Source organism: Leucoraja erinacea, chromosome 2, assembly GCF_028641065.1.
Source record: "Leucoraja erinacea ecotype New England chromosome 2, Leri_hhj_1, whole genome shotgun sequence".
NCBI lineage: Eukaryota > Metazoa > Chordata > Chondrichthyes > Rajiformes > Rajidae > Leucoraja > Leucoraja erinaceus.
Genome location: NC_073378.1, coordinates 1,908,880 through 1,929,896, shown reverse-complemented (window position 1 = coordinate 1,929,896; position 21,017 = coordinate 1,908,880). Strand labels below are relative to the sequence as shown.

The 21,017-nt window shown below is 46.3% G+C and overlaps 1 protein-coding gene and 1 pseudogene across 1 annotated transcript in view; one reads left to right on the top strand and one right to left on the bottom strand.

Moving 5' to 3' along the window:
• LOC129706504 (catenin delta-2-like) overlaps nt 1–21,017 on the bottom strand; it is a 1,547,539-nt gene that overhangs the window by 1,017,271 nt on the left and 509,251 nt on the right. The window lies entirely within an intron of this gene.
• Nucleotides 5,509–5,616, top strand: LOC129693395 (U2 spliceosomal RNA; annotated as a pseudogene).

Below are 21,017 nucleotides of genomic sequence, written 5' to 3'. Positions count from 1 at the left end.
ATGGAGTAGAGAGGGTGAGGGTGAATGGTTTGGTGAATAGATGGGCAGGGGTAGAGAGGGAGAGGGAGCGGGGTAGAGATTGAGGAGTAGGGTGGGCGTGACAGGGGAGGGCTGGTCCCCAAAAGCAATACTCCAGCACTCACCCATAGATCCCAATACTCACCACTCCCTAGAGAGGGAGGGGGGGGGGGGTAGTAGAGGAGGAGAGGGGGGGGGGGGGGGGGGTAGAGAGGGAGTGGGGGGGTAGAGAGGGAGTGGGGGGTAGAGAGGGAGAGTGTAGAGAGGGAGAGGGCAGAGAGGGAGAATGCAGAAAGGGAAGGGCAGATAGGCAGGCGGCAGAGAGGGAGAGGGTAGAGAGGGAGGGGGAGAGAGGGAGGAGGGAGAGAGGGAGGCGACAGAGGGAGGTGGGCCAGAGAGGGAGTAGCGACAGAGAGGGAGAGGGCAGAGAGGGAGGGGGCAGGAGGGAGGGGGGGTAGAGAGAGAGGAGGAGGGTAGAGAGAGGGAGGGGGGAAGAGAGAGAGAGGAGGGAGGGTAGAGAGAGGGGAGGGGGTAGAGAGAGAGGAGGGGGCAGAGAGGGGAGGGGGTAGAGAGAGGGGAGGGGGTAGTGGGGGAAGGCGGTGGGTGGTAGAGAGGGATGGAGAGGTGCGTAGAGAGGGAGGAGGAGAGGTGGGTAGAGGGGGAGGGGGTGGTAGAGAGGGAGGGAGAGGTGGGTAGAGAGGGAGGGGGAGAGGGGTAGAGGGGGAAGGGGGTAGTGACCCCACCCCATCTCCCTCCTCCTCATTTCCCTCATCGCCCCACTACAATTCCCCGCCGCAGCATGTCCCCAGGTTGTGGAGCAGCGCCAGGGCCTGGTCCTTGTACTCAGCGCACAATTACATCACAATGGGATCTCATTTACATTAAAAACTCTGTTTTGAAAAGTACAGCAGTGTTCCATTCAGATTGATGTTATATTTTATGTTATTCACATTTTAAACTTTAACAAAATCACTTTTCACTTAAAAAAATCAAACTTTTCACTTTAAAAAACGTCCTGCCATTATAAGGTTAACAACTGACGGGACTCCCAGTGCAACGAGAGATGGGTCATATTGGTGTTAGGAGAGGGGGGGAGTGGGGGAGGGGAGGAGAAGACATGTTATTTAAACATTGTGTTTAGTGGGGGAGTGGGATAGGGGAGAGGTGAGGAGAGGGGGAGTAGGGAGGCAGAGGGAGAGGAGGAGGGTAGGGAGGGAAGAGGGGTTATGGAGGGAGGAAGGGAGTGACTGAGGGTAGGGGAAAGGAGAGGGATGGAGAGGTGGGGGAGGGGAGGAGGAGAGAGTTGGAAGAAGAGGGAGGGTGAAGAGTAGGGGGAGGAAGTGCTGGGGATGAGGAGAAATAGAGGAGGATAGGGATGTGAAGAGGAATGGTGGGGATGGCTGCTGATACCCGTGTCACAACGGGGATTTCTGTCGTCAGAACGGCAACCTGTAAGCAGGGCGCGCCTGCGCAGTAGGGGGCTATGGGTGAGTGGTGGAGTATTGCGTTTGGGGACCAGACCTCCCATGTGATAGGGACCCAATGGGTCCCACTTGGCCTAATATGACAATAAAACACTCTTGACTTGCATTTAAATACAGGCTACATATATTGCCAACACTATTCCACTGCAGAATGGGCATAATTGGTCAACTCCTCGGATAACTATTTTGCTGCAAGTAACCAAAATTGATTTGAAACAGTGATACATTCACAACTATCTCCCACTCTATACACGATTCTGACAACAATTATATTTGTGGAATTCCCTGCCACAGTGGGCAGTGGAGGCCAAGTCACTGGATGGATTTTAAGAGAGAGTTAGATAGAGCTCTAGGGGCTAGTGGAGTCAAGGGATATGGGGAGAAGGCAGGCATGGGTTATTGATTGGGGACGATCAGCCATGATCACAATGGATGGCAGGGCTAGCTCGAAGGGCCGAATGGCCTCCACCTGCACCTATTTTCAATGTTTCTATACAGTTTTGAGTGGGAGAGGCTACTGTTGTTTCATAGAAACATAGAAAAATAGAAAATAGGTGCAGGAGTAGGCCATTCGGCCCTTCGAGCCTGCACCACCATTCAATATGATCATGGCTGATCATCCAACTCAGTATCCCGTACCTGCGTTCTCTCCATACCCTCTGATCCCCTTAGCCACAAGGGCCACATCTAACTCCCTCTTAAATATAGCCAATGAACTACCCCTCTGTGGCAGAGAATTCCAGAGATTCACCAATCTCTGTGTGAAAAAAGTTCTTCTCATTTCGGTTTTAAAGGATTTCCCCCTTATCCTTAAGCTGTGACCCCTTGTCCTGGACTTCCCCAACATCGGGAACAATCTTGCTGCATCTAGCCTGTCCAACCCCTTAAGAATTTTGTAAGTTTCTATAAGATCCCCTCTCAATCTCCTAAATTCTAGAGAGTATAAAATCAAGTCTATCCAGTCTTTCTTCATAAGACAGTCCTGACATCCCAGGAATCAGTCTGGTGAACCTTCTCTGCACTCCCTCTATGGCAATAATGTCCTTCCTCAGATTTGGAGACCAAAACTGTACGCAATACTCCAGGTGTGGTCTCACCAAGACCCTGTACAACTGCAGTAGAACCTCCCTGCTCCTATACTCAAATCCTTTTGCAATGAAAGCTAACATACCATACCATACCATGCTGCACCTGCATGCCTACCTTCAATGACTGGTGTACCATGACACCCAGGTCTCGCTGCATCTCCCCCTTTCCCAATCGGCCACCATTTAGATAATAGTCTGCTTTCCCGTTTTTGCTACCAAAATGGATAACCTCACATTTATCCACATTATACTGCATCTGCCAAACATTTGCCCACTCACCCAGCCTATCGAAGTCACCTTGCAGTCTCCTAGCATCCTCCTCACAGCTAACACTGCCCCCCAGCTTAGTGTCATCCGCAAACTTGGAGATATTGCCTTCAATTCCCTCATCCAGATCATTAATATATATTGTAAATAGCTGGGGTCCCAGCACTGAGCCTTGCGGTACCCCACTAGTCACTGCCTGCCATTGTGAAAAGGACCCGTTTATTCATGAATTGCATTTCATTTGATTCCTTAAACTGACAAGAGTAAATGACTTTTGTTGACCTATAAAGCCAATTGTTGGGTGTGAGGTCTGACATTGTGCCAAGACCCTTCCATCCATGAAGATCACTAATAGAGATGAACGGGTTTTGTGAGCGTCCTGTTTGAAATTGACCGAAGTGTCTCATTGACTCCACAACAACATGAAACCCCTCGGGCCAAAAAAAGGAAAAAATTGCCAGGTCTTTCAATGACATAATCAGGGACAATTATTGAAATCCAGGTGGATAATCAGCAAAGACAAGGGACAAAGACCACAGAGGTCCAACCAGTGCCACACATCCAGAGTGTTTAAGAAGGAACTGCAGATGCTGGAAAATCGAAGGTAGACAAAAATGCTGGGGAAACTCAGCGGGTGCAGCTGCATCTATGGAGCGAAGGAAATAGGCAACGTTTCGGGCCGAAACGTTGCCTATTTCCTTCGCTCCATAGATGCTGCTGCACCCGCTGAGTTTCTCCAGCATTTTTGTGTACCCACACATCCAGAGGACAGACAGCGTTAGAAGAACAATACAATTAAACTGTCCGGCAACCAGGAGATCAGCCTGAAGACTCATCTGTCTCACCCCTTTTCTATCTTTCTTCTCTTCCCTTACAATCTAAGTGAAGAAAGGTCTCAACCCAAAACGTCACTAATCCACGTTCTCCAGAGAAGCTGCTTGACCTGCTGAGTTACTCCAGAACTTTGTGTCCAACAGCAGGGTAGAAGGTGTTTCTGACTCTGTCGGTATGTGTTTTCCAGCTTTTGTACCTTCTGCCCAACAGTAAAGGAGAGAAGAGGGGATGACTGAGGTGAAAATGGTCCTTGATTATGTTGGCTGTTTTTACCTTCTCCTCTAAATCCATAAACAGAACGGCTCTGACGGACCAAGAAAAAGGTCTGAATTGACAATAGACAATATGTGCAGGAGTAGGCCATTCGTCCCTTCGAGACAGCACCACCATTCAATGTGATCATGGCTGATCATCCCCAATCAGTACCCCGTTCCTGCCTTCTTCCCATATCCCCTGACTCCGCTTTTTAAGAGCCCTATCTAGCTCTCTCTTGAAAGCATCCACAGAACCGGCCTCCACCGCCCTCTGAGGCAGATAATTCCACAGACTCACCGCTCTCAGTGAGAAAAAGCGTTTCCTCATCTCTGTTCTAAATGGCTTACTCCTTATTCTTAAGAAGTGTCTTGACCCGAAACGTCACCCATTCCTTCTCCCCAGAGATGCTGCCTGTCCACTGAGTTACTCCAGCTTTTTGTGTCTATCTTCGGTTTAAACCAGCATCTGCAGTTCCTTCCTACACAATACAATTTTACTTCGGAGTCACGTGAGTGACTACGTGAAGAAGCCCGCTTCCACGCATGCGTGTCATATCGCTACACGCATTGCAACGAGTCACACAGGGGGGAACGGCGTTCCCCAAGCGGGAGATTTGAAAGTCGGGAACAGCAGGTAAGAGACTCTGCGTTCCTTTTTTACTACTTACTTTTAGGTGGCTGCGGAAAGCCGGCGGGGAGACCCGTGGAGGGCGAGCAGCCGGCAGCAGCAACAGCACGAGTTTCCCTGGAGGGGAACAACCTGAGCCCGACTTTGCTCCTGCACCGGCAAAATTCACCTCTCGGCCGGGCGGGAAGCAAAGTAAAAAAGGTCCCTATGCCAGTCTCAAACGAGACTGGCTTGGGACCAGTCGCTAGCAGCCAGCGCAGAGGCTGCGGGACAGACAGCACGGACCAGCGGTACCGGGGCTCGAAACGCTCAGCGAGTGCAGCGGCACTTATGGAGTCGGAACGGGACGTTCGGGCTGAAAACCTTGTTCACAAGGTAAGCACCAGGGTCCAGGGGATCCATAGGAACAGCCGGGGTTACCGGCTGCGGAACTGCCGCGAAGGACCAGGCCCGTGAACACCGGGGTCGGTCCAAGCGGCTCGAACCCGACACAGGGAACGACGGTCACCGGCGGGAGAAGGAAAGTCGGGAACAGCAGGTAAGAGACCCTGCGTTTCCTTCAACTTACCTTTCTAGGTGCAGACATGGACCAGGTCCATGTAAGGTGCAGAAGGCCGGCGGGAGAACCGCGGAGGAGCGGCAGTAGCAGCAGCAGCGGCAGCGGCAGCAGCAGCAGCAGTGGCAGCCGGCAGTTGCAGTAGCACAGACAGCAGCAGTGGCAGCTGGCACTTCGTGAGGAGCTGGCAACGGTAGGAGCAGCATGGGCACATCGATTCCCGGAGGGGGAAAAACACCTGTGCCCAACTTCGCTCCAGCATGGTGAGAAAGTTCATTTCTCGACAGCAAAGGACTTTGCAGTTGACTGGCTGCAATCTACTACAAGGGACCAGTATGTGAGTACCAGGATCGGTCCCAGCGGGGTTTTAGTTACAATAATCGCTTCTCGGCTTTTTGGCTAAGATCAAGTGTAGTATCTGTTCTTATCAGTTTAATATCTGATACACCCCTTATCTAGGGACCATATATATTATATAAAAACTATAGTAGCTGTTATCATCAGTTTTAATGTCTTATATGTCCCTTATCTAAGGACCATATAAGTAGGAGTGCCCAGAATTGAGGGCATTAGAGTGGGGTTGACCGGCTGCAACGACCATAAGGGACCAGTACCGTCAGTACGGGGGTGGGTCCCAGGGGTCTAAGATAAAGGAGCAGCCAGGAGTGCTGAGAGCGTTGGAGCCGGGTTAAAGGAATAGATGGAAGCAGCTGTGCCAGTTATCCCCCTCACCGGCCATATCCACTTCACGGAAGGAAGGACAAAACTGGAGAAGGAGGACCATGGAACAGCGGGCAGCCAGCAGCAGCCAGCGGCACTTGGATCAACCGTAGTGGGATCAGCTGTGCCCGATGTCGGCCCCGCACCGGCCAGATCCATGTGACCGAGCGGTAGGCTAGACACAAATCAAACAAGGTAGTGGACTCGGAAGGGTCCGACTTTGCATAAAACCGCCGGCAACCAGTGCCCGAGAGGGCTGGAGCGGGAAGAAGCGGTGTATGGAGCCTTGCTCCAATGTGATAAAACCACAGCAGTACCTCTTTGAGGGCTGCACAATGCTTCTACCCCATCAGAGGGGAGCACTGTGGGTCAGTTCTGGGTTGACTTGCAAGAGGGGTCCGCAGAACAAAAGACAAGTGGGCAGCAGTTTAGCCCCACATGGGTACCCCGTGTGGGACCCTAGAGATCTCTAACTCTATAAAAAAGAGTAGGCAGGACCCTGATGGGCCAGAGCCTGGTAATACAGCGTCCCATGATCCTAACACAGCAGGGACTCTGCTGGACATGGTGGCCGATTACTTTAGCCAAGTCAAACATGGGTAGACTTGGATCCAGGATGGCAATAGTATTACTATATGTCTGGCCACAAACGCCAACAAGAAAAAATTTACAAACACTGGCCAGACATCTGCCACCTGGCAACGGTGAGGCATTACAGGTGCCCAGTGTAAACCAATGCATTTGGCAGCATATGGACGAACATCAGGAACCAGGACCTCAAGATCCAGAGAACCTTCAAGGGATTGACGGAAGGCATCATAGCACACACCAGCACCCTGGACTAAACGTAGGTAACCAAAGACCATCAAGACGCACTAGATCTGTTTAATAATATGCAATATAACCTGAACTACACGTGGAAGGCGGCCATTCAGCCAGCACTAGGACCCCAAAAATGCTACCATTTGCAAATAAAAACCGTGTGTGGACTAAGCCAAGACACTGGGGCTCATCAAGGCCAGCGCAAGGGCCTATTTTGGAGCATGATACCAGCCACAGGCAAGGCCATAAAAAATGTGGCTCATACCAGTAGCAGTGTCAGAAATCAATATAACCTGCAGGATCCGTTTTAGGGTATGGCCAGGGCGGCCACCCTGGAAGATGCGGAAGCCTCAACCTCCACACAAACCCCGAACAAGAAATATTAAACCAGAACCTTATTTTCAAAAAACCAAGGAAATAACAAAAACCACCGGTAACCAGGGAGGTAGGTGGGTGGGGTTTTCTTCTGTTAAAAAATAGGGACCTACGAGGGTAGGGGAGGTTGCAACACTACAGTTATGTATGGTATATAATCACTACAGATTCATATAATCTCAGCAGTATTCAGGGTTATCTGATAGGGTTTTTCTCATCCCCATTAACCACAGTACATCATACACCAGAAGGGCATTTTGTCCTTACATAAACCAAACAATCTAAAACCCACATGGTGCTACAAGAATGTACACAAAAGATGGGATTGAACATATTTATTAAATGTAAGATAGAGTAGGGTTGCAGGATTATCATTGATTTTAACCCTAAACACATTTGTTTTAGATATTCATTTTAAGATGGATGCTCTTATTATTGATATAGACTTGGTGTCAGTTGTGGGTTTCTATATGGCAGGCATTGACTCAATAGAGGAACTTTGGCAATATAGAGCTTACATAAGGGGCAATCATTAGCCCCATTATTATGTACTAAAATTCGTAAAACCAGCTTGGCATTGTTATGTAAATAAGCCATAGGGTGAGGTTTTCCCCCGTTCGGACCCATCATTGGGGTACTAGGGATAATTCAACCACACTCGGCATCTGGAATTTTCAGAGTACCCGACTGACCTTCTCAATCATGGTATTTCAGTCTTACAGGGGATGGTGTTAGAACCATGTTCCCTATGAACATTGCCAAAAAATTATTGATTTATCCAGTGACTGGAGGCAGTCATCCATGCCATAACACTATGGATTTATTGATTTGTAGAGTCTAACAGACCCACTACACTGTCAGACAGGACGATGAATCTCATCTCATCTGCACTAAGACTGTCAACACGGAAGCAGTACCTTGGACACATCAAGAAATGGGGCATATACTGCTTGGACAACAATCTCGACCAAAAGGCCAAGAACATTCTGGCCGTATTGGAATTTTTACAAGCCTCCATTAGGATAATCGATGGAGCTACAGTGCCTTCAATAGTGCCACAAGTGCACTCTCCAATTACCTATCACAAGGAACGGAGCGGCACGCGGTGGAAACGCACCCCTGGTAAGAAACCCAGGTACTCCGAAATCTGGGACGTGGGTGTCGTTTCTCAACATGCTGAGGAGCCTGTAGCTCATAACAGCGTTGTCACTTCAGTAACAGTCCAGGAAGATGGTTATGCTCATGGTGTTATTTACCGCACAACAAGTCCAGCCATTAAGCAAACTGAGCCTGGACTCCTGATCATCTCACCGAGAAACTGGTGTTGTCATACAGGATTTAATAAAAGAAAACAGATCGGGTTCCTCGGGTCAAGTGTTTGAATTTATGGTACACCCATATGGCAAACGACTGTATAGCAAGACACATCTAACAATACATAGAATATACTAAGAACATTCGAGGTCAGAGAATGGAGTTGTTTATCTCTTACAAGAAACCGCATGAAAGGGTCATGACTCAAACTATATCAAGGTGGCTCAAATAGGTCCTAAAAATGGCAGAAATAGACACTAATGTTTTAACTCTCATTCCACCAGGGCTGCAGCAACATCCGCAGCAAAAATTGTACAGGTACCCACAGACCAAATCCTCAGAATGGCAGGATGGTCATTAAAAAAGGGTTTTCCACAGGTTTTATAATAAACCAGTTATTTTTTGGAGCCATCATTGTATTAAGAAAACATTTTATGTTCAACAAAATAATTTGCCCGAAAGGTTACAGGGCTATGATTCTCAAATTTTTAAATAATGTTATATATTTTTTCGTTATACCACACAACTCTTTGTATAATTGTGTTTAAAATTACTAATGATGCTCTCTCCCAATACCCAAGGCAGTTTGTGAAGCATGGACTCGTTCCACGGCATGAGGTCACAGAGCTTTGAAATCTTCACGTAGTCACTCACGTGACTCCGAAGTAAAATAGTAAGATTAAACGAGAACTTACCAGTTTGAAGTTTGATCTGTATTTTATGAGGAGTTACGATGAGGGATTACGTGCCCTCCGCTCCCACCCTCTTATGATCATATCAAAAACTGGTATCTCTTTGGTAATCTTACTATGTTAGATCATTATAGGTTCCTGTGACCTCACACCGCTGCTTTGAAGTATGACACGCATGCGTGGAAGCGGGCTTCTTCACGTAATCCCTCATCGTAACTCCTCATAAAATACAGATCAAACTTCAAACTGGTAAGTTCTCGTTTAATCTTACTATTTTACTTCGGAGTCACGTGAGTGACTACGTGAAGAACCCGTCCAGCACGCATGCGCGACATGAGCGTTCACGCAGTGCAACAGCGACGAACGGGAGTACGGGCGCTCCCGCTACAAGCTGAAAGAACGGACCGTTAGGTAAGTACTTACCCACAGGTTCGAGTTGCCAAACTTTGCTCCTCTTTGTGCTCCAGGGAAAAACTGGAAAGAGCAAAGCAGCACCGAGGAAAACAGCCCCCGTTCGACTCCAGGGAAGGAGCGTCCCATCAGTGGAGGGGACGAGAGGCGGCACCGGGACCGCACACGCTGCGGTCCACAGACACGGGAACCGAGCCGATGCCCAGTCCACTAGAGCTGCTTGACCAACAGCAGCGGACCGAAGGGAAATCAACATCAAACTGGCCGATAATCCCTGCAACTCCGACAAGGAGACTCGCCGCCCGAGAACAGGCAGCCGCTTGAGCAAAGTTGGAAACCAATCATCAGGCTGGAGACAGACACACGGAAGACGGACAGCCCGGCTCATTCAGAGAGCCAGCATTTCAAACTACCGCCCGAAAGTGAGAAAGTGTCTGTCTCCAAGCCTTAGACAAAGGTCATGGAGTAAAAAACTCCAGCGAGACTTGCCTCGGGAGCAGGGGCAATCTCACCAAGGGAGCACAAACACTCCCGCTCCAGTGCACTAACAGCACTGGCCACCTCCCTCATCAGAGGAGATCGATGGCGACCAGGGCTGGGCTGGTCAAGAAGAGGGGTCACTGGCTGAACAACATCGGGAGTATGCTTGAGGTACAGGACCAGGAAGAGCTGCTGGGTGTGAGTACCGCTACGTGGCTACACCACGAGCGAGATGGCCGTTACAGCCTAAACTGACAGCCAGCTTACTACCTGTCTTTTCTAAAAACCTCTCCAAGACAGGTAGTCATGAGGCGTTGGACTTTATCACGCCTCTCCAAAATTACATCTGCTCGATGTGCCTACCATTATTGGGGGTACATTGAGCACGGCATTTAAAAACCCAAATATCTTAATTTGCAATATTGATACCCCTGACGTTGGCTATCATTTTTGCATGCTCATTCTAGAGGGGCAGGGTAGTATGCAAAACACCAGACCCTACTGTTCAACACAGTATGCTCCGCAACCTCTCGAAGGAAGTCATAAAACCTGCCCTCAACCTAAAAAATTCACAGGACTGTGAGAACGCCGACCTCACAACCACAGATCCTGCTATCTGGCAAAGTTACCAAACCAAGCCTAAAAACTGGAGGAAGTGTCCAAGATATTCGGCATCAAGAGGGCAGGACCTGGAATGAGCACACCACACAAAACCAGACAGCAGTACCTCCACGCGTCCACCAGTAGGCGTCTACTTATGGTACTGGTGAAAGCTCAGGGCCCGCATGCCAGTCCCCGCAAGCCTTTTCAGGCCAGGGCCCAGAGCGGGCCCCATGGAAAATGCACCACCCCCCAACAACACCATCCCGACAGACAAGGAACCAGAAACCGAAGAAATGAGAACATTACTGAACAACAGTGGAGGCAGGTGAGTATGGTTCCTACCATCACATAAAGGTGAAGGGTTTGTGCTAACAGGGGGGGGGGGGGGAAACCGCACCTGGTTTTGGAAGCATGAAGAACTATCACACTTGGTAGTTATACCAAAAGTATTCAAGGATAAAAATTGAATTAAGAAAACTTGCCACCAGTTCAGCATCCCTCCCACTAAAAAGGAAACAGGAGGGACAAGCTGAACTGGAGAAGACATACAAAGGGGTCATCAAGAAGTCTTAATATGAACCTTTGGAACCATATTCAAATTTACCAAAAAATCTTCACGTAGTCACTCACGTGACTCCGAAGTAAAATAGTAAGATTAAACGAGAACTTACCAGTTCGAAGTTTGATCTGTATTTTATGAGGAGTTACGATGAGTGAATACGTGCCCTCCGCTCCCACCCTCAATTATAGAGATCAGCTGGTATTTAAGTTCTCCTTTTCTTTACTATGTTTATTTCAATTATTGTGTCTTCTGTGATTCCACACCGCTGCTTTGAAGTATGCCGCGCATGCGTACTGGACAGGTTCTTCACGTAATCCCTCATCGAAACTCCTCATAAAATACAGATCAAACTTCGAACTGGTAAGTTCTCGCTTAATCTTACTATTAATTACCCTGCCTGCATAAAGATGGGAAATTGATGATTTCGTTTGAAGATGTTTATGCATTTCCCTCCTATTCTGATCACTGGTCTAAGACTCCAGGAGAATTCTCCCAACTTCCATGGTACTGGCCGATCTTGGATGAATTCCAAGCCAGCTACCCATTGTATGGCCTAGCCCCGTCAACTTGCATTAGGTTTTTTCCAGACATGAAGTATGATTTGTACGAGCAGTTGTAAGACTTTGAGGAATTACTGCTTCCACACGAATTAAGATGCAAACCTACAGAGTCATTGCAGAATAGGGGAAACTAGAGAAAAGCTTTCTCAGTTAAAAATAGAGAGACATTATTTACGACCATAAAATCAGTGAAGAGTGGATTAGGAAATATCAGAATGCATTGTAAATAGAAACATAGAAACATAGAAATTAGGTGCAGGAGTAGGCCATTCAGCCCTTCGAGCCTACAACCCCATTCAATATGATCATGGCTGATCATCCAACTCAGTATCCCGTACCTGCCTTCTCTCCATACCCTCTGATCCCCTTAGCCACAAGGGCCACATCTAACTCCCTCTTAAATATAGCCAATGAAATGTCCTTGACAACCCTCTGTGGCAGAGAGTTCCAGAGATTCACCACTCTCAGTGTGAAAAAAGTTCTTCTCATCTCGGTTTTAAAGGATTTCCCCCTTATCCTTAAGCTGTGACCCCTTGTCCTGGACTTCCCCAACATTGGGAGCAATCTTCCTGCATCTAGCCTGTCCAACCCCTTAAGAATTTTGTAAGTTTCTATAAGATCCCCTCTCAATCTCCTAAATTCTAGAGAGTATAAACCAAGTCTATCCAGTCTTTCTTCATAAGACAGTCCTGACATCCCAGGAATCAGTCTGGTGAACCTTCTCTGCACTCCCTCTATGGCAATAATGTCCTTCCACAGATTTGGAGACCACATCAAGGCAATTATATTTTAGCTGCATTATAAAGCATGTTGTGCAAAACAGCATCACCTGCCAAGAATCAAGACTGTGTAAGCATAGGGAGAAACAAGGAACTGCAGATGCTGGTTAACAAAAAAAGACAGAGGGCTGGAGTGACTTTGTGGGCCAGACAGTATCTCTGGAGAACATGGATAGATGACAGCGGCCTCTGCTGCAGTCCGTCTGTCTTTAAAAAAATGTTTTATCCCGTTGAATGTATAGTTTGTTGTGGTTTTTATATTGTTTTTAGCTGTGTATATGTGGGGGGCGGGGGGGGGGGGGGGGACTTTTAAATCTCTTCCCTGTACGGGTGACCACTCAAGAATTGACAATTTTTTAGCTTTGAAAAACTCCTTTGTTGCTTTTGCAGTATGTTTGTCTTGCTGTAGAAAGAACTGCCGACACCTATTTGTTTGAACTTGAGCAGATAGGATGTATCTATACCCTTCAGAATTCATTATGCCACGACCTTCAACAGCCATATATGCCCAGGCCATAACACCCCCACCACCGTGTTTCACAGATGAGGTGGTATGCTTTGGATCTTAGGCAGTTCCTTCTCTCCTCCATACTCTGCTCTTGCCATCACTCTGATATGTTAGTCTTCGTCTCATTTGTCCACAAGATCTTTTTCCAGAACTGTGGTTACTCTTTTAAGTACTTCTTGGCAAACTGTAACCTGGCCATCCTATTTTTGTGGCTAACCAGTGTTTTGCATCTTGCAGTGTATCCTCTGTCTTTCTGTTCATGAAGTCTACTGCGGACAGTGGTCATTGACAAATCCACAACTGACTCCTGAAGAGTGTTTCTGATCTGTCGGACACGTGTTTGGGGATTTTTCTTTATTATAGAGAGAATTCTTCTGTCATCAGCTGTGGAGATCTTCCTTGGCCTGCCTGTCCCTTTGCGGTTAGTAAACTCACTAATGCTCTCTTTTTTCTTAATGATGTTCCAAACAGTTGATTTTGGTAAGCCTAAGGTTTGGCAGATGTCGCTAACAGTTTTATTCTTGTTGCTCAGTCACATAATGGCTTCTTTGACTCTCATTGGCACAACTTTGGTCCTCATGTTGATAAACAGCAATAAAGGTTTCCAAAGGTGATGGAAAGACTTCTCCTTCTTCTTCTTCTTCTTCTTCTTTGGAGTTTTACGGCAGCCGGCATCCGCAATGTTGCATTGCTGCCACCTTCTGGCTTCATTCCACAGTACTCATGTCTTTATATTAGATCATTTTTATAAGCCCAGAGGCCCTCAAGAAATCAAACAACAACTTTATCCCTTTTCCTTTCCCTCCACACTCTAGAATGTTCTTTACTGATATTTCTGTCAATGCAATTTTCCTCATTTCAATGATCATAAATCCTCTTTCTGTCTCATATCTCCTACATGCAACTAGAGCATGCTGAACTGTTTCTGGTTGATGGCATTCCTCACACAGCCCAGTACGGTGTTTTCCCAACATTTTTAATGTGCTGTTCAGGTGAGTGTGTCCTATCCTCAATCTTGCTAATACTACCTGTTCTCTCCTGTTCCCCCCTCTTCTTGCTGTAATGCCCACTCTGTTTTGTAGCGAATAGAGGTGTCTCCCCTTTGTCTCCTCTTCCCAGTATTGTTGCCATTCCTGATTTATTTTCTTCCATACAATGTGTTTTCCTTCAGATTTGGATAATTGTAGGTTTACCTCTATGTTTCTTTTTTTTACAGCATCCTTTGCCAATTTATCCACCTTTTCATTTCCTAGAACACCAATGTGTGCTGGGACCCACAACAAAGTCACGTCACTGCCCTTCCTTGTCACGGCTTAATAGTAGTATAATTTCATAAACTAAGTCAGGCCACCTATGGGATGCACCAGACCCAATACTCTGGATTGCAGACAATGAGTCGCTACATATTACTACATTACATGGTTGCACCTGTTCCATCCACCGCACTGCCATCAAAATAGCGTACAGTTCCACTGTATATACTGCCAAATAGTTGTTTGTTCTTTTGTAAAGCTCAACATTCATCCCCTGGACTCCCACAGCCGCCCCTGCTGTTTCAGCTACTGGGTCCTTTGATCCATCTGTGAAAATTAAGAGGTGTTCCCTGTATCTATTATCTATATGGCTATTATATTCTGTCTTTAGGTCTGAATTTTTGTTCCTCCTTTTTGCCTCCCATATCTCCAGATCAACTTTTGGGATGTTCAGTAACCATATTGGGACAGATGGCCACAATACTGCAGGGCAGAACTCTTTGTCCTCTACTCCCATGTCCCTTGCCACACCTCCTCCAACCCAGCCGAAGCTTCCAGACTGAGCCACCCCTCTCTCCCAGCACTCCTGTACTACCTGTTTTGTTGGGTGGTTCTCTCCATGACCCTTAAGGCTTAGCCAGTAATTAGCCATTAGTTGTCTGCGGCGCAGTCTCAACGGCATCACCCCAGTTTCCACCTGTAGTGCACATACAGGTGACGTCCGCACACCTCCTATACAGACTCTTAGAGCTTCCGCTTGGACTTTGTACAACTCGGACAACACTGACTTAGATGCTGACCCATAAGCTATACTGCCATACTCTAGTTTGGATCTGATCAGTGATACATAAATACGTTTAAGAGATAATACATCTGCTCCCCACTAAACCTGCCAAGCACCTCATTACATTGATGGCTTTTTTTTTGCATTTTTCAATTACTTTTGTAATGTGGACCCTCCATGTTAATCTGGAGTCAAAATGAACCCCCAGGAAGCGGAAATCTTTAACTCTTTCCAAATTGTTGCCGTATAGTTTTAACTGGACATCCTCTTTAATTTTCGTCCTTGTGAAAACCATTGTCTTTGTCTTCTCTATAGAGAATTTAAAACCCCATTTCCCTTGGAGGAAAGACTAGGTGCTGAGAGCTCTCTTATACCTGCATTAAGGAGGCAATTAAACACACCTGAGCAAATGGGTCTTTGTCCAAAACATTATGGAAGGCACTGTATAACAAAAAGGTTGTCAAAAGGGTGGGGCCTTCTGAGGAACATGAGATGAATATTGCCATAGTCTTCACTAAAGAAGAGAATCCTGCTAATCCCATCCTTGCATACCAGAATCAGACTGGATAAAAATAAAGGAAAGATTTTTAAAATACACGATTTACAACATTTATCAGCAAACAATATATCCTAGTTTGCTTGGGTAGGGAAAGTGAAAAAGAGGAACATGCATGATCTAGTTGTTCATCCTGTTGAGGAAAGGAGCCATAACCAATAGGCACATATTTAATGGAATTAGTAACTGAATTAGAGGGGAGATGAAGATCCCCCCCCCCCCCCCCCCCTCCCATATGATACAGGAGGCATGGAACTCTCTGTCTAAACAGGGTGGTAGGGACAGAAAACTCATCACATTTAGTCATGGAGTCATAGCATGATACAGTGTGGACACAGGCCCTTCGGCCCAACTTGCCCACGCCAGCCAACAATGTCCCAGCTACACTAGTCCCACTTATCTGCGCTTGGTCCATATCCCTCCAAACCTATCCTATCCATGTACCTGAAGGAGGTCTGAAGAAGGGTTTCGGCCCGAAACGTTGCCTATTTCCTTCGCTCCATTGATGCTGCTGCACCCGCTGAGTTTCTCCAGCTTTTTTGTGTACCTACTATCCATGTACCTGTCTAACTGTTTCTTAAACAATGGGATAGTTCCAGCCTCAGTTATGGGACATGTTCTTGAGGAGATGTGATCTGCAGGACCACAAGACGGGTGCTGCATATTGGCATAAGCCTGTGTAGCCTTTTTTCCAGTTAGCATAGAGAAAATGAGCCCAAAGTCCATCTCCAAGATCCCCCCACCCCCCTCCAAATAAGCATTTGAAAAATAAGAGGGGGTAACATTCATGAATTTCTAAAGTTATGCCTCAGGGTAAAGCAATGACAGGAAGAAACAATATTCTATGAAGAGACTGAGAATCAGTTTGAAATGGTTGGTGGCGTGACCTGCAGGAACACAGTGAAAATGGCATCAAAGAAACACCATGTGGTTATTTGATTTGAAAGGAAGACTTATGTTGCTTTTGTGGCCTCATTAAATTCATGCATTTCAGTGGTAAAGTAACAGATTGTTGCATTTCTGACATTACAATACAGTCTATATCTCTTGATGTATTTCAGTGACTGTGAAGTTCTTGACAACAAGCTGAACAGCAGCACAGTGACAAGCTGTTCAGCCTACAATACCAAGTTCAATTGCTGCCTGCACATAACCCATATCCCTCCATTCCCTGCATATCCACATGCCTATCCAAGAGTCTCTTCAATGCCACTAATGCATCTGCATCTACCACCAAAAGTCCAGATGTGATAAGGGAATTCGAGGTAAAGGAACCATTAGGAGGTAGCAACCGCAACATGGTAAGTTCTAATCTGCAATTTGAGAGGGAGAAGGTGATATTGGACGTGTCGGTATGGCAGCTGGGCAAAGGGGACTACAGAGGCATGAGGGAGGAGCTGGCCAAAGTTGACTGGAAATGGACCCTAGCTGGGATGACAGTGGAACAGTAATGGCAGCAATGATAATAATCCGGGAGATGTTGGATCTTTACATGCCGAAGAGGAAGAAAGATTTTAGGGGGAGTAAGAGCCGTCCGTGGCTGACAAGGGAAGTCAAGGACAGTATAAAACTAAAAGAGAAGTTGTATAACATAGCAAAGATGAGCGGGAAGCCAGAGGATTGGGAAGCTTTTAAAGAACAACAGAAGGTAACTAAAAAGGCAATTCCGGAAGTGGCGCGCTGCCAAGCAGTCTGTCTGTCTTTTATTTTTTTTTGTTTTAGTTTGTTTTGTTAGATGTATGTTTAGTTTATTTTTAGTTGTTTATGTGTGGTGGGGGGGGGAGGGGTTGAAGAACTTCTTCCTTCAACCTTTTTCCTGTCGTATCTGCGTCGAGGCCTAATATTGTGGAGCTGGCGGCCTCCAACGGGAATCGATCTTGAGGCTCCGGAGGCAGAGCCAGGACTCACCATCATGGGGCTGGTCGACTTCGGAGCCTCGGAGGCTTCGGCCGCGGGCCCAGTGGACGACATCGTCGGGAGCTCGCAGGTCCCAGGTTGGTGACCGATTCTCTGGAGCTCCCACAACAACAGCTTTGTCCGCTGGACTGGAGGGTGGCAGCTTCATCCGCCCCGGGCCGAGGAGTTTGAACCGGCCCGTTCGCAGAACTCGGATTTGGCCGCGGGACTTACCATCACCCGGCGGGGGGAGGCAACATCGGAAGCTTGGATCGCCTCAACGCAGCGGGAGAACAAGGAAGGAAGAAGCAAGACTTTAAGACTTTTTGCCTTCCATCACAGTGAGGAGGTGCCTGGAGATTCACTGTGGTGGATGTTTGTGTTAAACTGTGTTCATTGTGTGTTCTGTTATTTTATTTTCTGTCATGACTGCAAGGTACGCAATTTCGTTCAAACTATAAATCTGAATGACATTAAAGGAAACTCTCTAACTAATATAGGGAGAAAAGATGAATTACGAAGCCAATAATATAAAAGAGGATAGCAAGAGTTTCTTCAGTTACAGTATATAAAGAGCAAGATCAAGAAAGAGACACAGCACATCTTGAAGAAATGTGATTCCTCCTAATAGATAAACCAGACCAATTCTTAACGAGTTGGTCTCCATTGGTGGTATGTGGTGCAACGGAATCGTAAAAACCAACTGTTTCAGGTCTGGGTGAAAGATGGTCAAGAATGCAAATATTCATCTCCTATCTATTTTCTACTCTTTCTCTTTCTTCTTTTTTGCTTTTCTCCCTCACTCTCTCTTTCTGTTTGTTTTTTCCTTCTCACACACTACACGTTTTTCTACTCTCTATTATCTAGTCTCTTTTTCTCTCTCTCATTTTAAAAAATAAAATAAAAAATGAAGCTGTACATAGAATGTAACATGCCAACATATATTTGGCACCTGAAAAAAGGTACCACTGTATTGTACTTACTTCTAATAAATATACAAAAAAAATAAATAAAAGACCAAGAAAGGAGTGGACGTTGGACCACTGGAGAATGATGCAGGAGAAGTGATAATGAGGAATAAAGAAATGGCAGAGGAGTTGAATAACATTTTTGCATCCGTCGTCACAGTGGAAGACACCAGCAACGAGCCTGAAATTCAAGAGCGTCAAGGGGTAGATGTTAGTGGAGTGGCTATTACTAGGGAGAAGGTGCTTGGAAAGCTGAAAGGGCTGAAGGTGGATGTGTCACCTTGACCGGATGGACTGTAACCTAGGTTTCTGAAAAATGTGGCTGTAGAGATTCTGGAGGCATTGAGAGTGATATTTCAAGAATCACCAGACTCATCAGGTCGCAGATGATTGGAAAGTTGCCGATATTACCCCGCCGCACAATAAGGGAGCTAGGCAGTGTGGTGGGAACTCTAGGCCAGTTAGTCTCACTTCATGGTTTGTAAGATTTTAGAGTCCATTTTCAAGGATGAGGTTACAGAGTACTTAGAGGTTCACGATAAAATAGGCCAAAGTCAGCATGGCTTTGTGAAGGGGAGGTCTTGCTTGGCAACATTTGCTGGAATTCTTTGAGGAAGTAAATAGCAGGACAGACAATGGAGAGTCAGTAGATGCTGTTAACTTAGATTTTCAGAAAGCCTTTGATAAGGTGCCACACATTAGGCTGTTAAGGAAGATGAGAGCCCACGGTATCAAAGGGCAGATACTAGCGTGGATAACAGGTTGGCTGGATGGCAGAAGGCAAAGAGTGGCAATAGAGGGGGCTTTTCCTGGTTGGCTGCCAGTGACTAGTGGAGTTCTACAAGGGGTCAGTGCTGGGGTAGCTACTCTTGTTATATTAATGATTTGGATGAGGGGATTGAAGGCTTTGTGACCAAGTTTGCGGATGATATGAAAATAGATGAAGGGGCAGGTAGTGTAGAGAAAGCAGGGACTCTGCAGGAGGACTGGGACAGTTTGGGAGAGTAGGCAGAGAAGTGGCAGATGGAATATAATGTAGCAAAGTGTGGGGTCATGCATTTTGGTCGTAGGAATAAAGGTGTAGACTATTTTCTAAATGGGATGACAATCCAGAAATCAGAGGTGAAAAGGGACATGGGATTGCTGGTGCTGGATTCCCAAAATGTTCATCTGCAAGTCGAATCAGTGGTAAAAAAAGCAAACTCAATGCTAGCATTTATTTCAAGAGGGCTTGTATACAAAAACAGGGATGTAATATTGAGGCACTATGGCACTGGTAAAGCCACATTTGAATATTGTGAGCAATTTTGGGCACAATATCTGAGGAAGGATGTTCTGGCTTTGAAGAGGGTCCAGAGGAGGTTAACAAGAATGATCCCAGGAATGAGTAGGTTAACTTGTGATGGGCATTTGTGGGCACTGGGCCTGAACTCGCTGGAATTTAGAAGAATGAGAGGGGGGGGGTCTCATTTAAATATACAGAATAGTGAAAGGCTTGGATAGAGTGGATGTGGAGAGGATGTTGCCGCTAGTGGGAGAGTCTAGGACTAGAGGTCATAACGTCAGAATTAAAGGAGGTTATTTTAGGAAGGAGATGGGGAGAAATGTATTTAGTCAGAGGGTGGTGAATTTGTGTAATTCTTTGCCACAGAAGGCTGTGGAGGCCAAGTCAGTGGATATTTTTTAAGGCAGAGACAGATAGATTCTTGATTAGTACAGGTGTTAGAGGTAATGGGGAGAAGGCGTCTCCTTTAGACTTGACCCCTGTCACCCTTACAGCTATGCCCACTACTATTTGATTTTTCCATCCTGGGAAAAAGGTTCAGACTGTCTACATTACGTATGTCTCTCACAATGTTATATACTTCCATCATGTCTCTCCATAACCTCCGGCTTTCCCGAGAAAACCCTCCAAATCTATCCAACCTCTCCCTGTAGCTATTATCCCCTAGTTCGGGCATCATTCTGATGAACCACTTATGCAACTTTTCCAAAGCCTTCACATTCTTCCTGCGATGAGGGTGTCCAGAACGGCACACAACACTCCAACGTGGCCTAACCAAAGTCCTATAAAGGTGCATCATGACCACTGACTCTTATACTCAATGCCCCGACCTATAAACGCAAGCATACCATGTACCTTCTTTACCACCATACGCAAGACTTTCTATTTTCAGAAAAAAGAATCACATCCAAACCATGGCAACACATTACAAAGTGCTAATTGCAGCAACTGTAGCTGATGTCTCTGTACCAAGGTCACAGGAACACGTTACAAAATAAGGCATGAGATTTTTCAAATTCCTTGTCTCATGAATATTCCAATATAGTGTAAACAAAGTCTAACTTACTCAGCCTCTGTAAACCATTAGACCCAACGTTAATTGACTAATTCATGGTATTCAGACATATAAGGGGCAACTTCCCAGCAATAAGCATGGAATTACACTTGACCAACCATCGCAAATATGTGAGCCCTGCAAATGGCACGTGTTACATCATTTTGCATAGTTCACAACACCCAAGTGGGCATTGTTCAAGACCAGACAGTTCTTGCAGGAAATGTTTATAGATGGTCAATGTTGAATATAATAAACCTACATAG